Below are 4,699 nucleotides of genomic sequence, written 5' to 3'. Positions count from 1 at the left end.
CAGTTTCGAGGAGGACCCAATAGAGAGTTTGGGAGCGGAAATAAAAGCGAAATGAAATTAATACCATTCTCAAAATTGGGGACCTCCGGTAATGGCATGAAAAGAAGAGGATTTATAGTGCATGAACTGAGAGTATTAACAACAACCCGAAGGAGGATCTAACAAGCCGGAAGGAGAAGACAACAGAGACAACAGAGGAAGCTCCTCCACTTCAGCGATAGTAAAAGTACCCAGCTCGCAAAGAAGCGGTTCTGAATGTGCACAGAAGAGACCCTTTTTATTAACAGAATCTCAAAGGAACATTACTAACATACTAACAGAGAATACATGTAACAGGACTAAGAAAAGAAGTTTGGCAACACACAGAAGAAGCCCAAGAAGATTAATTGGACATTACTAACAGTTTAATTTACCAGTTTATATATCACTCAGCTTTCTCTTTCTCCCACTGTCTACCCCTTCCTTTTTTTTCTTTTAAGTGAAATACCTCCCCTTTTTAGGGGAGCCAATAAAACCTTTATTAAAAAAAAAAAAGAGAGAAGTCTTTGAACAGCGCTGGCTCTTGGGCTTGGAAACGGCAATGAACATTGCCCCCTAGAGTCAGATACGACTGGCTTTCGAGCAAGGGAAACCTTTACCTATCAGTTCTTTTCACCCCTATGAAGCAAAGCCTCTTTAAAAAAAACTGATATTCACCCACTTTCCCAACTCATGCTCCCAACTAGCTTCAAGGCAAAGGAAGACGAAATGCTCTGGACCATCATTTCCCCAACTTTCTACTTTTAGGGTATACCTTCCATATCAACTTCCCAGCAGAGGAACCCATGGACATCTAGTATAGAATCTCTAAATACTGCAGAAGGATTCTGAGTCATGCTGTAAAGCACTCAATCAGTTTATGCCTCTTCATCAGTCATGCTGTAAAGCACTCAAACGTCTGTTATGCCTCTTCATCAGTCCAGGCATGCCAAGAGTCCAGAACACACCCATGCATTTGCATATTGCAGGGAAAAGTCAAATGAACACTACCTTTCAGGGAACTTATCATTACCACCAGTAAGCTTCTTCTAGAGTACAGTTTGGAAAAACACTACTCTGAATAAATATAGGAAGAACAGTTGTGAAATGGGGTGGGGTAAGCCGCAACTCCAGCCTGCAAGGGACAGGAAAAGGAAATTGAGTCAAACTGAGATCTTGGTCAGGCATTTGTATTTGTTTTAGCTGTAATGAAACTATTCTATGTAATTAAACAGCATATAGCTATTGGGAAATGAAGGGGAAGAGAGAGACTTGAACAGGACCATACCACGGCAACCCATGTATAGCCCTATGTTGAGATAAAATAACAAATAAAACAAGAACAGGGCTTGTATCAGAAATGCCACGCACCCCAGTCATCTGCTCATTAGCACTCCATTTTGACCATACCCAGGGGAAAATGTAAAAACCAGCACCATGCCACAGTGCTGACAGCTATACAACAGTGACCAGATTGCAATGCACAGCTGAGCCTCTATGTTGCCTCACTTGGTTACACAACAAAGGCCTGATCTAAATGCAACGTCAGCACAGCAAAAGAACTTAACTGCACACCTTTGCACTCATAGTGCCTTGTTTTCATTGGCCTGCGCACACACTTAATTAGTATGCCAGAGATGTGCAGACCAGGCAGGTGTTATACCAGCATGACAATTAAGCACACGTTGCCATTTTGTACCGATAGCAGCCTAAACAAGCCACTGTGTAAGTAACAGTCACATGAATTAGCAGTTTTGCCTCGCTTAAGTTACACTGAAATCAGTCCTATGTTGGACTCTGGAGTAGTAAAGGCTTTCTGAGTGTTGCAGAAAGCACTCACATCTAACAGCTGTTGGAAAAGGCAATGTCTGGTATTCAAAGAAGAAGAAAAGATGACCCTGAAGGAAGACAATTAGATAGGACAGTGATAGGACCTTCTCTCTCCTGTTAAGTGTCATTCCTTGTCTTTCTCCAATTTGCTGCTCTTAGGGCAATTTCCTCCTCCTTCTCAGAAGTTCGACTCAGTCTTCCTCCTCTCTCTGAGCTAGATATGTAATTAGGAGCCTATCTCTGTCTCTCCTCTTTCCTATCAAGTATGTTAGTTCCTAAATAAACCTTTATCTACTCTTTAAACAGGTTGTGTACCATTGCTGTGCTAATTACTCTGCCAACAACAACATCCCTTGCTAATCTACTGAAGGCTGAAAAAGTTGTAGCTTTAGTTTTAAACTGGTTGCAGTTAAACCCTATTGACTGGTCTAGAATGCAAAGCGGAATTTCTCAAGTGAGACCATCAAGAAGTATGTACACAGTCATAGGAGAACTAAAAGGACATGGTGAAACAATCTGCAAACCCTAGCCTCTCACACAACTAGAAAGGTCCAACACCAGGTCTGTGTCACATCATTTCACTGGTCTAGCTTCCCCCCCCCCCCCATCACCCTGCTTTCCTATGTGTGAAAACATGGAGTTTATTTTTCATGCAGGTAACCAGTGGGCTCTGGTTCCAAATCAGACAACATCTAGAGTTTATTTCATCCTTTCTCCTTAATTTTAAGGGGGCTTTCCTCTTAAAATAGAACAGTACAGCTCCATACCCAGACACATATTTACACTGAAAGCTTATATAGACTGGCACATGAAATGGCATGGCTTCCCCCAAAGAATCCCTGATAGTGCAGCACGGCATATAAACCTCCATTTGTCAGGGATACACTGTTGATAAATGGAAGGGGAGCATCTGAACAATCAGACAGATCCCTAGCACAAAAACAAACAAAGTCTTGTGGCACTTCAGAGACTAATAGGCCTATCAAAGCCAAAGCCCACTTTCATTAGCTATATTCTTGTGGCCACACTACAGCATTGGCAATCACTACTATATAATCACAACTCAGTATTATCATTAGAGGTGCCTACTAGATCAGACCAGTGGTCCACCTAGTCCAGCAGCCTGTTTCACACAGAGGTCAACAGCTGCTCTGGAGAGCCAACACCTCACCCTGATACTGCCTCCTAGAGGTTTACTGCCTTTGGATGTGAGGTTTCAATTAAGTCATCCTGGCTATTAGATATTTTCATGCCATGCAGTTATTTCAGTTTTACCTATAAAAGCCACCCTTTCTGCAATATTTACAAATGTGTCAATCCATTTAAATTCTCACACATACATTACTGAACAGTTGTGTACCAATCACTTCTGTGTTGGAAAACCCTATTGTCTCCTATACCCCCATTGCTTCAGCATCAGTAGCCAGTGTTCCCTCTAAGCTGAGTTAGTGTGAGCTAGCTCACAGTTTTTTAGCCTCCAGCTCACACATTTTTTACTTTGCTCAGGAAGGATGGCTCCAGAGCAAACTAATTTATGCAGCAACCAAATCACTTGCTCACAACTTTAATGCCAGTAGCTCACAAAGTAGAATTTTTGCTCACAAGACTCCACAGCTTAGAAGGAACATTGCCAGTAGCACTCCTCATCTCACGCAGCTTACATCTTGTTCCCCAAGACTACGGAACAGTGAAAATTCACAATCCTAAACAAACTTATCTCTGGCTAAACATACACATGCCCAGGTTATCACTCACAGGGCATCCAATGGGCTTTACTCCCCGAGTAAGCAAACACAGGATTGCAACTTTAACCAGAATGGAAGTCCTGTTAAGTTACTCCCCAGTGACAGGGGACCGGAAAGCAATCCTAAACAAATTCTACTCAGAATCCTTCCCGGGTCTGTTCAGAGGGCCTAGGTGGCTGGACAGCATTCTTAGGCTTCTACCGAAAGAGTCATACATGCCCAAGGAAAAAGTTATATTTGCAATATCGGGAGTGGGAGAGAACACGTATGCAATCGCAGTACTACTAATAATAAGATTCTTTACGTGCAGTTTTTAAAAGTATCCAACATCAGCCTGCACCACCAGGTTTCATACATGTAAACGTAAGGCAGCCACCCCCACGCCCGTACCCCAAACTACAAAGAACACTCACACGATCTCAGCGTAAGATCGCCCCAGCAGTTCATTAGGACTATACCAGATTCACACAAACTTATTCTCCCCATCAAGGCCCAGTGATTCTACAACGGGACAAACCCACCCCTTCTCACCTCTTATAGCCGAAACATGCCTCACCGACGCCTCCTGCTCCAACTGTCCGGCACCCAGCCAGCTCCCTACTCGCCCCGCCGCTATGGCAACTTGAACTAGCCGCCCTGCCACTGAGAGAGAGCGGCCTCACCGGCGGCAGGGTCCCCTTTCGCACAGCATCGTGGGAGTCGTAGTTCACAAACCCAAAGCACCCTCTCTATAAAGGGCAGGAGAGACTACAATTTCCAGGATGTATCGCGACAACTGCTGTACGAACGGCCTGAAGCGCCGCACGCCCGCGCCCCAAGGAACAGTATTAGAGCAAAGCGGTAGTCCTGGAGGCCAGGCCGCGCCCACTCCTTAAAAGGGCCAGGCACGTCCTTCCAATAGCGACACCTTGCGGGGAAAAATAGCTGGATAGCTCATTGGCAGAAAGCTAGTTTAACTAAGGAATCCTAGAAATCAACATTTACTAACCATAGGGTGCAAGATAGATTTTTAGACTGGGAAATGCTGTGATTACATATGAATCATGCTGTGTTTCATATCACCTAACATCACATCAATATTAACATCAATATTATTCCAACTGAAT

General features: G+C 43.7%; 1 protein-coding gene across 1 annotated transcript in view; it reads right to left on the bottom strand.

Moving 5' to 3' along the window:
• The window catches only part of CEP128 (centrosomal protein 128kDa), a 334,110-nt gene extending 329,921 nt beyond the window's left edge, over window positions 1-4,189 (bottom strand). The window contains exon 1 of the mRNA XM_015427028.1: window positions 4,125-4,189. The gene's annotated coding sequence lies outside the window, so the exon portion shown is untranslated. The remainder of the gene's footprint in view (window positions 1-4,124) is intronic.
• Between the last annotated feature and the right edge of the window lie 510 nt (window positions 4,190-4,699).

The sequence above is a fragment of the Gekko japonicus genome, unplaced genomic scaffold (genome assembly GCF_001447785.1).
Source record: "Gekko japonicus isolate JY-2015 unplaced genomic scaffold, Gekko_japonicus_V1.1 scaffold368, whole genome shotgun sequence".
In the NCBI taxonomy this organism is placed as follows: domain Eukaryota; kingdom Metazoa; phylum Chordata; class Lepidosauria; order Squamata; family Gekkonidae; genus Gekko; species Gekko japonicus.
This window is presented reverse-complemented; position numbering and strand designations above follow the sequence as displayed.